A 13,890-nucleotide genomic window follows, 5' to 3' on the forward strand; every position below is an offset into this window, starting at 1 on the left:
AATCTTAATATCCCAAATCTTAACATAAAATTGAATTGTCAATATCCTGACTGGGATATTGACTACAGTTTTGCAAGATATTACCACTGGGGGAAAATGGGTTATGGGTGCCCAGGATCTATCTGTACGTGAATTTATAACGATCTCAAAATAAATGTTTAATTTATAAAAGTGAAACATATGTCTTGCAGGGATTTGTTTCATGTGTTAAAGTGAAGACTCTTGAGTTATCAACCAATGACATATAACTCTGCCATCACAACTCCAAAAATACTAAAATTCTCAGCTAGTGGGATGTCTGGTTCACATTAATTGTTCTTCACAGCTTTGGTGATTGAATGAAGGAGGGAATACTTAGTGAGTAGATGGGCTCAGGATGCTAATCTCAACTGCAAAGTCTTGGTCACTGTGGTGAAATATTCACTTAGTGTTTATGAGGGGTTCTTGAGAGGTCAGCCAGCCAATTTCATTTTCAGAGATCACACATATAATAGCTTCTGTGAGTCATGAACATGTTTTTTAACTAGAAATTGTAATTCGAGCCAGAATTGTTTATATTTCTCTCTTTAATATTTTATCCTTTATTCCTAACAAGGCCTAGCCTAGACATCAAGGGACCATGTAAATACAGTTGGCTGAATTATTAAAATGATACTCCCGGAGCACGTCAAGGACTATACAAGGCTTTTCTAGTTAACATTTCCATCTAGGAAAGATGGGTCAAGACCGTACTTCAACCACAAAGATTAGATTTGGCACAGTCAACCATGATAATATGGACCCTGGGACCCTGGGATTCATGGCTTGGTTTCCCTGAAAAGTGTAATTAATAGTCCATATTTATTCAACCTCTAATCTAAGTGAATTTTGGGATCTGCCTTTTCTCTTCTATTCTCCATATGCTACACTGAAGCTGCGTGAATACACATTTTCCACATCTTCTCCAAGATGCACCAAGCCTCTGAATTGGGATTTGAAAGTGTTCACACGGGTTAGTAAGTTCAGCACAGTCAGTCCACTTACTGTACAATAAGACAGTGTGCTGAAAATTTTATAAAATTCCTTTTACCTCTCTTAGTCTTTATTAAAAATTATATCCACCTTAAAAATGATTAAATTGAGGAATAGCAAGATTAATTGCCTTGATTAAGATTATTTAGCCTACGCTCATAATCCCCAAGTTTAAGAAGTCAGCTCTCTTTCTTGAGTTTTAGACTCTTATATCCAGGTCCTCACTTAAACATCTCCAGCTACATGTCTAATAAGCACTTCAAACAGAATGTACAAAACCAAAATGCTGATAGCCCTCCTCTCTACCTCCATGAAAACCTCTGCTCCTCCATGTCCTCCATCTCAGTGACTGACAACTAGCATCTCTCTAGTTTCTCAGGCCAACAATAGAGTCATCCAGAACGTCTCCTTCCTCTCACCCTACATGCTAGCCATCCGCATATCCACGCAGCCCTAGTTCCAAAATAGAGCCAGGATGTGACTATTTCTCACCATCTCCAGTGATACCACTGTAATCTCTCACCTTGTCAACCAGAATTGCTTTTTTCCATATGGTCTTTCCACTTCCACATGTGACTTTCTGTAGTCTCTTCAAACACCCGTAGTGATAATAACCTTTCAAAATTTGAAATATCGAATCATTCTTTGGCTCAAAGCTCTCATTGTATTTATGATTTTGTCATCCCGATCTCTTAGCATAGCTCAGATTGATGGAACCAGTATTCATATTAGGAGCTCAGACCATTTCAGTGGTAACTTCCAGCAGAAATACTGAAAAATCCACAGGCTAAAGATTGCCAAATTGATAGAAACTGAGAAATTATTTAGTAATATGTTCTCATTTTACAGAGCAGGAAACTGAAGCTCAAGAATATCTGATGACCTCTAAAGGTTAAGTAGCTACTAAGCAGTTGAGCTCAATATCATATAGAGAATTCTCGGCTCCTGGCCAGTGTTTTATATACATGATGTCATGCTGTCTCCATCCACCTGGTGGTTATGAGTGGAAACCTCTGTATGTGTCAAAACCACAAGTGATCAATAAAACCAAAATCAATAGAAAGATAAATTCTGTGTATTTGCCTGATATTACTATTTGACTCAGGCTGTGGAGACAATCAGATAATACAGTTGCTATATTATTTTTTTAGTTAAATTAATATAGGCTATGGAGGCTCTATGAGCACATATTATTTCAAGGCCTGTATTACAATGTTAATTATATAAAATCTTTTAATGACCTTGAAAAATAATAACCCCACATATTGAGCTTCTAACTGATGATAAGGACTGTCAAAATAAATATTGTTACTCCAAACTAAATTAAACAATCTTATTTTTTTTATCATGGAAGAGTAGGAAGACAGAAATGTGAGCTGTGCCTGATGTAATTATAGCTCCAGAATCTGGCCTGTAGTATTAGCACGATAAATACTTCTTAAATAAATGATTGAATGAATGCCATTTAGTAGGAAAAGGTTTAAAATAGACAAAACTTAGAAATAATATCAATGCCCAGTAGTAAGAGAGTTGATATGTAATTTATGAAAGAGCTAAACAATGAAATAAAACTCCGATGAAGTAGAAATGTATTTACTGGCTTGGAAGACATTCAAACTATGCTGCTTCATTACAAAAGAAAATTATGAAAAGTTTATGTTTAATATAATATTATGTTTTAAATACAAAAATGGTTGGTTGAAGAGGAGAAAAGGTGAGAGAGCAGGAAGAAAAGGAGGGAAGCAAGGATGAAAAGGTGAAAAGTAAAGAAAGAAAAACAAGACAAAAAAATCTGAAAGGGTATTTTCTAAAATGTTTTCTCCAGGTGATAGTTATAACTAATCTGTTTTTTTGTTTGTTTGTTTTCGTGTTAATGAAATGAATTGCTTGTATGGACATCAATTCTTGTTTTAAAAAACGTCTAGCACACAGAGTCGAATTTTACTGGCAACGTCATGTCCTCTAAATGAAATGCAAAATGGTGAGAGTAATTATTTTCCTTTATGACCACAATAGCAAAAAGCCCTCCAAACCAAATGAACATCTATTTCCCAGCATTTTCAATCATTGTCTCAAAAGGATTTCTACTGAAATATCTGGGTATGAAAGCTTTATGGATTTTGCAAATCAGATTGAATTCCTTTCTAAATGCAATTCCTGTACAACAGTAGGTATCCAATGGTAACTAAGCAGGGTTATTTGAACAATGCATAAATATTTCATAGTGTGCGAAAAGCCACAAATGCCAACTCTAAAATGTCTGCAAACATGCAAGATTTCCAGTTCCAAGAATGTAATTATCATCTTGGGATTTGTGGGGTATCTTGTTGAAGACCCTTTTTATTTTGATATAACGATGATCTTGTAAGCAAAATAAGGCTCTAACATCTCATGTTCACCTCAATGGTCCTGCTGAAGGGGAAAGATTCTTTTTGTAAACCATTTACTAGAGCACTACCTAAAGCCTTTTGTTCTCTGACAAAATTTAAGCTTTTTCTCCACCAGGCTACTGTCTGGGAAAATGGGTTTACATTCACAATAGGCTATATGGCCACAAGTATGACAACTTCAAAATCATGATTATTGGGATCAATCTGCCATTGCTTTTTAGTAAGGCTAAATTAGAAGTAAATAATGATCTTATCTTCCCGTCTCCAAATTCTGATTACAGAACAATTTTTTTAAAAAAGCCACCAGGTCAGGTATAAATTTTGAAATCAGAAGGGGAAATTATAGTCAGAATGCTTTTTTATGCAGTTACTAAAGAATAAGTGAAAATGAGAAGCAAGAATGCTATTTTAACAGGCAACAATCAGAGACACCTGTAACAGTCAGGCTACAGAGATATATAAAATACATGGCTCACACTGCTGAAATGAAAAGGCAAGGAGAAAAACAGGAAGCTCTGCTGATTGTGATGCCCACTCCCCCTCCCCCCGAAAATAACTCATATCTCCAAGAGCTTCCAAAGGGACCTGGAGCTCTACACAGTCATGGGCACCTGACATTGGTCAAGCCTCTCTTCTAGATGAAGTCACTGACCAGTGCCCTCAACAATATGGGCCATATTCTGAAAGTGTTTGTGAGAATAAAACACTGGAGAATAGGAGAGGAGGAATAGGAAAGGAGGTGACCTTCAAAGGTTTTAATCCTGGACTCCTAATCAAATCAGAACATCAGGTAATCCTCTGCTTCCAGATGTCTTGGTTAATGACCTGCCATTTTCGTATTTGCAAATAAATGGGCTGTACCTTTTGTGAAGAGAGAAATGCCTTCAGGGCAGTAGGGAGAATTGTGAATTTCATCAAGTATCAGATGTTGGTTTTCTCAAATACCAGAATTATTGCTCAGCTTCTGCAATAAAGATCAAGACCTGAGGCTAGAGCTTTCCATGTTGGGCACATCTGTTCAGGCAGGGATGAATGTGTGCGGCAGTTTTATCACATTAAGTGTGGAAAGAGATTTTGGGGGAAGCACAGCCCCCATGAGAATGCTTATCAAAGTCTTCCTACTGAGGGAGTTCATTGAAAACCTACTAAAACTACAGAATATCCAAAGTTATTTAAACCCTTTTTGTAGTCCCTCAGTGGCTAGGGAGTTCCAGGGAGTTCTAAATATGTGAGGAAACATGCATTACTAGAATAGGTGGATATACTCTTGATAATGGATAAAAGCTAAAAACGAGTCAATTTCACTTCGAAGCTCTGCAGAAAGCAGTATTTTGATCCTGAGTCTCTTACAAGGGTCAGCAGTGGTGATAACCTTCAAGTGGCGTATTTGACAATTTCTGAGGAACTCTGTTTTGGTGAGTGAGCTGGCTTTTCGAAAAACACAGACCATGAGAGAGCAAAAGCTGAGAAGGAAAAATATTGAGCAAAGATTGAATGAAGGTTAGTGGAGAATGGGCCAGGCCCAAGAAAATACACAACGCCAAAACCAACAACGTAGTTGAAACCTGTAGCTGCCAGAATGAAGAAGGAACTATCATGAATGAGGTTTGCAGGGACACTGTCCCCTCATTTCCATTTCCCATGAGCCTCAGTGTTGTGATGATGCCTGATCACAGGTTCCCTAGAGAGTATCCCTGACCTGCTGGCCACAAGCCACAAGTCTGAGTTAAGTGTGGTCCTTGCCACTGAAAGAGACTAAATTAAAGCAAGGTTGGAATTAGAAAGAACAAAGAAAACATACTCTCACTGCTTACACATAATGATCATTTTGGGGTACTCACTTCCAGTCTTTTGGTGTATAATTTTATTTTAAATAATTTTCACATAAAATCTATAGAAAATAGGCAATTAAAATCCAGATAATTCAAACAAAGACAAAAGTAGTACCTAAAATATGCAACTGCTTAGAAATTAATAGGTGTGGTTTGGAGGCTTGGTGCAGTTAAGTGCCTCAATTAATTTTCTGACTGCTTGCAATGCTTTTTCTTGCTAGTTAGAGCCCTCCTCCTTTCGAGAGGCATTCTCATTGGGTATGAACATGACATAGGGCATCCCCTTCACACTCTTTTACTTGGGCTCTTTTATGCTGCAGCACTTCATAACTACCAAAAAAAAAAAAAATGTGAAATGGTGGGCTAGGGATGCCATTAATATTAAATATTAATTCCTCACAAATTAAGGTACAATTTACATCAAGTGTTAAATGCATGTTTACAACATCTCTGAAGGGCAGGTAGGATACCCCTTCTTTATATATGGAAAAAATGGATAAGCCAAGAGGGGCAGTGATGGCCTCAGTGTTACACAACAGCATAATCAGTAATGACAAGCTGGACCTTGGTTGCTCTTAAATTCCAATTCATTCAACTCAGTCCTGTATTTATTAAATTTATTTGCCTTCAAGAGAGCCCAAACTGTCTCTGAGGACACACATAGGTATAATTCAGTCCTACCTTTAAGAATTTACTGTTTGGTGGGAAAGGCAGAGAGAAACAAATTTGCACACACTATACAAAGGAAATCACCATCATCACCATCACTGGTGTTATCACCATCACCAGCAAGGTAGACTATGCTCTAAGACTGTTTCATTTTCTTCGTTTGGTTCCATCTTTCAGTCCTCCAACAACCAAAGAGTTTAGGCACTATCAATGGCTCTAGTTTACAAATGTGGAAACAAGACTTCAAGAGGTCACTTACTTGTCACAAAACTAAATGATGTCATGCTCAGAACCTGAACCCAAGTTGATCAGATAGCAAAATTCAGTTTTATAACCCCTTTATTGATGTGCTTCCTATATTTAAGATTTACATAAAATGCATCAGTCACAAAAATTAAGGAATTAATTAGGAAATAGGAATAATGCAAAGACTCCTATGGTTTAAGGGTTTTTGTATGAGCTCCTTTGGAGTCTTCCTGTCTTTTGTCAAATTCTGATCCCTAAAGACAACCAGACCAAGAGTCAAATGCCTGGGCTCAAGTCCTAGCTTTCCATTCATCTTACACCTAGAATATTTAAATGGCAATAGAATCGCAATAAAAAAACTCACATTCTTATAATTACTTAATTCTGCTGATGGAGATTTTTCTAAGATAACTGGGAGAGGTCTTTTTTTAATGAAAGATAATGGTTCTTGGTGCATCTACCATTATGTTGACATCAGCTGTACCTTTCTACTTGTTTGAGTCACTTGGAATATGTCTAAGGGTTCGAAGGTTAACTTTCTTAGCCAAAATCTTAATTGCTGCTCTCTTGCTCTGTGTAATAAAATAGCATTTAGTTTTAACAGCCCCTTTGTTGAAGTCTTTGGTACTTAAAACGGTGTAACATGAAAATAATTCATTATAATTCTCCTGAAGCAACCTTTTCATCACAGAGTTGAATGTAACATCCTAGTTAGGTTTTCAATATTCTTATCACACACTACGAAGTTGGTTTCTGAATCAACTTATGGAAAGGGAACAGAGAGGAAGAAAACTCATTGAAGTTGAGTAATAAGAGTCTATTAGCCTAAGAGTAAAAGTCAGAGACACAGGGGTCCCAGACTTTTGTGGAAAGTCAAAGAAGCAGCTAGTTTTACCCCAGCCACAATTAGTAAGGAATGTAACAACTGTGCAACCTGTATAAAGCAGGATCCAACGCGGCCAGTCTCAATGCAATATTGTAAACAACAACAAAAAAGAGTCAAATTTAGAGTTTTAAATACTGTTCCAATAACAATATTTATTGACTTTGAATCTCTCTTCTTTGATTATACTTTGTCTAGTCTTACATGTAAAATGCACACTTGTCGACTGTCAGTTTCCTGAGAAAAGATGAATCGCTGATGATCCAAAAAACTAATGCTTACAGCAAAGGCATCTGACTGCAACAATTCCAGAGGATTCAGAAATGGAAAATGCCATAGAACATTACAATGTTGAAATAAATATAGAAATGGAATAACAAATGCAGAGATCCCTAAAGAAGATCTTTCTCAAGATTTAAGACTTAAGTAATTTACCAAAAGAAAATGTAAATTGTGGTTATGAACAAGCTTGGGAGTCAGATAGACCTGGATTTGAATTCTAGCTCTAGTATAAGACAGACTCGTGGACGGTTTCACTTCGCTGAGCCTCAGTTTGCAAATATGTATAACGGAGGTAATAATAAAGGCTTCCTGATAGAGTTAGGCTTGTAAGCTTTGCCAGATATTTTACACACTTTTTTTTCTTTTCATTTTAGTCTTACCACATCCAGTTCATAATGCACTTCTTATTTTCCCTATTTTTACTGATGTGGAAATTGAGATGTCAAGAATTGAAGTATTTGCTCAAAGTCATATAGCTAGAAATGTGTTGCATTGGGATACAATACCAAGAATTTAAACTTGAATGTCTATATTTTCAATTATACTTTTTATAGCCTCTTATGTATACAGTATTTGGCCTACAGAAAGCATTTAATAAATGTGTATCATTATCCTCACCCTCACTGTCCCCATCACTATTAATTCCATGACAGCCATTCAACTGTAGTTACTACTATGTTCCTGCTACTACCATTACTATAATTAATACATGCTCAGGAAGTGAGTGGGCAGGAGGATATGACATTTGTTTTTTAAATATGGAAACATTTTAACCCAACAAAACTTTAGTCTTCATTTTTTTAAAGATCATATTTATTTATCTATCTATTTATATTTATTTTAAAGAGAGAGAGAGGAGTGGGAGGGGTAGAGGGAGAAGGAGAGAGAGAACCTCAAGCGGACTCCGTGCTGAGTCCAACAGAGGGCTCGATATCATGACCCTAGGAGCATGACCTGCGAGGAAATCAAGAGTTAGATACTTAACCGACTGAGCCACCCAGCCACCGACGGGTCTTCCCTGCCCCAAACAGAATTTTCTAGCCAAACCTTATGGGACAGTTTAAAACTTGTATACTATGTTTTGCTGAGAAGAACTTTCCAAGCCAACATATCCATTCCAGTAGTGCTATATTTATTCATAATTTATGTTCTCCTTCGCTGTAAGTTAAATAGGAAAAAGAAAAGAACAGAATGAAGGGGTAAAGAGATATATGCATTTCAATATTGAAAAATGAGAGTCTGCAGGGAACGCTGCTCCAAACCAGGGAACGTCACTATTAGTGCTTGGTCCCGTCACATATTTGCTGTGAAATCTGAAGCAAAGCACTCAACCTCAGGGGACCTCTTTTTTTGTTTTGTTTTTTTTTTTTTTTTTAAACATGCAAATGAGTATCAGGCTGCTTCTAACTCTAATATTCTGCAAATCCATAAACATGCCTTCTTCTTATAATAAAGCCATAGGTACAAGTGTTCCTCCCAGAAGCCCACAATAAATGGAAAAGTCTACCCAAAGATCTCCTCTACTCGTTTATCTACTTATTTTCTAATTAACCAAGAACAAGGATGGCCTGTCTGAAAATTTCCTTTGGAGGTCTAGAATTTAAATGCATGTCGCTGAACACAGTGTTTTCTCTTCAGAAATCCTACTAATGAACTGGGGAAAGAGTAGAGTGTTTCTTTTTAGAAGAACTTCATTGGAGTTCTTTGTATTCTAACATAAACTATTGCTGAAAACAACAACAATAGGATAACACCGTTCTGAATGCCTTATATTTACCGTGGTTTTTTTTTTTTTTTTCCATGCTTTACCAGTGTTTCTGCATATATCAGGCCATGTGTTCCAAGCTTCAGGTCACACCGGCAACTCAAAGTGTAGACTCATAATGTCCAGCTGCTCTATGCTATGTGCTATAGATAATGCATGTCTTTATGCGGACATCACATGGGTACCGCAAACTCCACAGCCCAAAACTGAATTCATTGAATCCACAAACACTCCCTTAGGCTTTATCTCAGTTGGTGGCATTGTCTTTCACCCAATTCCCAAGACAGAAACCTGACCTTTGTCCTTCTCTTCTTGTTAATCCATGTCCAAAAATTCAAGACCAGTACTATCTCCCAAATATTTTAAAAATATTCTCCCTCCACCCTTCCATCAGTCTCTGTGTTCCATTTCTTCCCCATCCCTCACCTGGGCCCCTGCAGGTCCTCCGAACTAGTCACCCCAACTGTCATCTTGTTTCCCCCAAACCCAAGTTCTGCAGATCTATCGGAGTGATGGCGAAAGTACCGCTCTATGATACTCCTGTGAAACTTCTCTATCATTTTAAAATCCACAATATAAGCCCAGGACCTCTGGGACCCATCTCCGGGCCTCCGTCTTTAACCTCATATGCCAGATTTTCTCCTCTAGCAGCATGAAGCTGTTTCTCATCTCTAGGATTTTCTGCATAATGTATGCTCTGCTAGAATGCTACCACATCTGGTCATTCACCTAGTAGACTTCTCCTCATCTTTTAAGTCTCAGCTCAAGTATTATACCCTTGAATAGCAAAAAACACGATGAAAGGAAATAATTAAACATCACGTACAATGTGCCAGCCACCATTCTAAGCAAATTAACACAATAACACAGTCAATTCTTCCAATGACCACATTAGTCAAATACTATTTTTATCCCCATTTTACACAACGGGAAACTGAGACACAGAAAAACAAAGTACCTTAGTCAAGGTAATACAATTAGCAAGTGGCAGAAACTCAGGCTACCTGGCTCCAGAATCCCATTCCTTACCACGTCACCTCACCTCTTCTAGGAAGCCCTCCTTGATTTGCCAGTTATCATCCTACCTATCCCACTAATAAGACACAGTTCCTGGCATACCCGCTCTTATTTTCCATCCTAGTGATTTATCTGTTATATTACATATATACCACTGTTTCCCAAAGGGCAATTTCAGTAGACCTTCATCAGAATGATCCAACATGTGTGTTAAAAACCTCGGGGTTCAAGTTATTTATTTTCTTAAAACCATTCAAAAAAATGCAGAGTCTTGCACCTAAACCCAGACCTACTGATTTAAAATATCCAAGGGCAGAGCCAAGAATCTGCAATACAGACAACCTCCATAGTATATTCTTGGGTGAAACAATGTGGGGGCTTAAATCAGATAATGTGTATAAGGTACTTAGCTTGTGGGTTCTCACATGGTAAATGATCAAAGCGTTAGCTACTATTTTCTTTATGGTTTCTTTGTTATTGTTTGATCCACAGAGAGTACACAAGAATAACTTTTCTATTTACTACAAAATATGGTGGAAAAAGGGCGGCAGCAAGCATGTTACTAAAACCATAACACACGGGGTCTTTCATGAGCAGACCAAGAATAATTTCGGAGGAAATAAGAAGTTTGTGGTTTCCAGTTCCATGTTCTTTGGGGTTTGTTTTAGGTAAACCACAGGGGAAGAAAAGACACAGATATATTTTTATTTTAGCAGCTCTATTCCTGAGAATAGTGGCGCCTACTTAAGTAACACGGCCCCAAGTACAGGAATTGGAGTGATTAAAGATTTAAAAGTTTAGAGCCATCAGCATTGTCATACTGTGATATCTCAAGACTCAGAGGAGCAGAAATAGCCAGCTACTATAAGCAAGAGGAATCTGTCTGTGCTAGAAATAGGTGTCTGATTCTAGAAAAGAAGATCTACAATTAAGTTAACCTCATGGAGAGTTCATTAAAGTCCTTGATAGACAAAATGACATTTTGAGCATGGTACTGCGCAATCTCAAATCTCATTCCATGTTGTGTTACTGTCTATGGATCATATTGAAACCAGTTATTTAACTTACCTGACAGGCAGTGGTCAATTTAAATTTTTTTTTTTTTTTAAAGTAAGAGAGAGGGAACGAGTACAAGTAGGGTAGGGGAAAAGAAAGAGAGATGGAGAGAGGGAGAGAGAGAGAAAACTCCAAGTAGTCTCTTTGCTTACCACTGAGCATGACTCAGGGCTCATCCCACAATCCTGAGCCAACATCAGGAGTCAGACTGAGCCGCCCAGGAGCCACTAAAACTATTTTTAATTCAGAAGTGTCTGCCTAGTATGGGTTAGTTCCTAGTCTCTAGTAGCCACTGACCTCTAGTAGTCTTCTAGAGCCAGAAGACCTGCAGTGAGTTGTATTTCTTGGCTGTCAAAGTCATTGCTCCCACCTGAAGAACTGTGAGGATGACAACTAGTAGAAGAAGCAATAGGAAGTGTGATGCTGGTCACACACAAGTAACCATGCCTGTCTGCACACTTTAGTTTAAACATTTCCTAATTCCTTTACCAGAAGGATTATGTTCCTAATTATAATTGTTTACTCATCTGTCCTTCTACCAGGACTTCAATGGCAGGGCCACAGTCTCATTCAACTTTGTCACACAATATGTAGCACAGAACTGTCCATCAATTAATGCTTATTGAATAAGCTGAAGGAAGGAGGGAGGAAAGGAAGGCAGGCAGGCAAAAAGGAAGGAAGAAAGGGAAGTTTGTTAATGGACGACTATAGTGCTTAGCAATTTACAATTAATATTGATGCCACTTCCAAACTTGCAACAATGACACAATGAAAACAATTTTATAAAACTGTTGTGTCTACAAATAATGTAAATGTCTACCATGTTCCAGGCAATGTGTTAGTTTCTAAGTGCTTCTATTACCTATCAAGCCATGTACTTTAGTATCCAAATTCAGCTGCACAAGAAAAAGACAAGAAACATGGCTCAGAGCAACCAATTTAGAAGATATATTTAGGATGGTTACAGAATGTAAAACAAGAACCTAAATGTAGATATCACAAGAAAGTATATCTAGGGTTAATCTGAGAATAAATAATCTTATTGTTGATCCTCAAACTTGAATCCTGGCCAGTACAATGAAAAAAAAATTATTCTACTGTAAAGTTCTATGCCATTCATTACAAATTAAATCTAACCAGAAAATTTATTTCTCAGTTATTCTGTGGGGTATTGGCCATCTTGTATGGTATGAAGAAACTGGTATGAAGACGCTGTACCAATGACTATTTTTATGTAAGTTTCCTTTAAGACCACATGCCTCAAGGAAACCTACTACTCTTCCACTTACAGAAATCCAGAACCATGGAGGGCATATAGCTTATAAACACTCTCAGAGTCCTCCTCCTTGGTTCCAGTTCTTTCCCTGGTATTTTGTTTCTCTTCTTCTCTGCCCTGTATCCACCAAAGTTTGGTCCTAGCTTATTCTGCCTTTACTATGACCTCTTGATGCCTTTCTATAATCTTACTATAGTTCCTAGAAACCCCAGAGGTTTCCTCTCCTGAAACTTGTATGTTAACTCTCTGTGGTCAGCTCCTCTCATGAAATACTTATCTAATCTTGTCTTTCTGTCTAGAGCTGGATTCTCCTTCTACCTGTTTATTCTGTGTGATTGGGTGCTACTCAGTTGTTCATCACCTGGATTTTTTGTTTGTTTGTTTGCTTTACATTTTCCAGAACCGCCTGGAAATGTTCCTACTCTAATAAGAGAAAGAGAAAGATGATGATAATTTTTAGACAATACACATTCAAAAGAAGGAACAGAATATTTATATCTACAGAGAGGTATATACCCATTTCCTGCATTTATTTATTTTTTAAACAAAAATTTACTGAGCACTTACTAAGTGCCAGAGACAATTCTATCTAGATGATGGGAATATAGCAGTTGGTAAAAGAGAAAATCCTTTGTCTTCAGGGAGCTAATATTCTTTATTTGCAGAAATGGGAATACACTTGCACACATATGCAAACACACAGACACATATATGGCTTCACTGACATAAAACAAATAGTAAATAGTGTACAATTTGATAAATTTTAATATATATACATACATCTGTGAAATCATTACCACAATCAAGATAGTTGACTCCTGATCCTTTAAAATCTCTCCTTATAACCCCCTCCCAAGTAACTAGTGATCTACTTTCTATCACTTTGGAATGGTTTATAATTTTTAGAAGTTTATATAAATGAAATCATAAAGTATGTACCCATTTTTATCTGGCACAAGTATTTTGAGATTCACCCATGTTGTTGTACATATCAATAGTTCATCCCTTTTTATTGCTAAGTAGTAACATATTATATGAATATTAAACAGTTTATTTCTCCATCTACCTGTTGATGGACATTTGGGTTGTTTCCAGTTTAGATAGGTGCATAGATATATATACATATATGTGCATCTATATAATTACATATGCAAATATTTACATATGTCTATATCTATCCCTCTGCATACAAAGAGAAATATGCACACACATAATTATTATTAATAGATTAAACGGAACACATATAGGTACCACTCAAAATTTGCATTATCCAGCACTTTAGTTGGCTCTTTTGTGAGTTCTAAGTAGAAGAAAGTCAACCGTCATCATATTATGATATAATAACAAATATACATTTGGTCTTCATCCTGGGTTCCTGGCTCAAGAGTTCCTCAGACCCTTGAAACATTCAGAGTGTTGAGTGTCTTTTTGTATATTAATGAGATAACTAGTGGCTCAGGGTC

General features: G+C 37.1%; 1 protein-coding gene across 3 annotated transcripts in view; it reads right to left on the reverse strand.

Annotated features, from left to right (window-relative positions):
- TAFA1 (TAFA chemokine like family member 1) overlaps positions 1 to 13,890 on the reverse strand; it is a 584,591-nt gene that overhangs the window by 432,445 nt on the left and 138,256 nt on the right. The window lies entirely within an intron of this gene.

The sequence above is a fragment of the Neovison vison genome, chromosome 6 (genome assembly GCF_020171115.1).
Source record: "Neovison vison isolate M4711 chromosome 6, ASM_NN_V1, whole genome shotgun sequence".
Taxonomy (NCBI): domain Eukaryota; kingdom Metazoa; phylum Chordata; class Mammalia; order Carnivora; family Mustelidae; genus Neogale; species Neogale vison.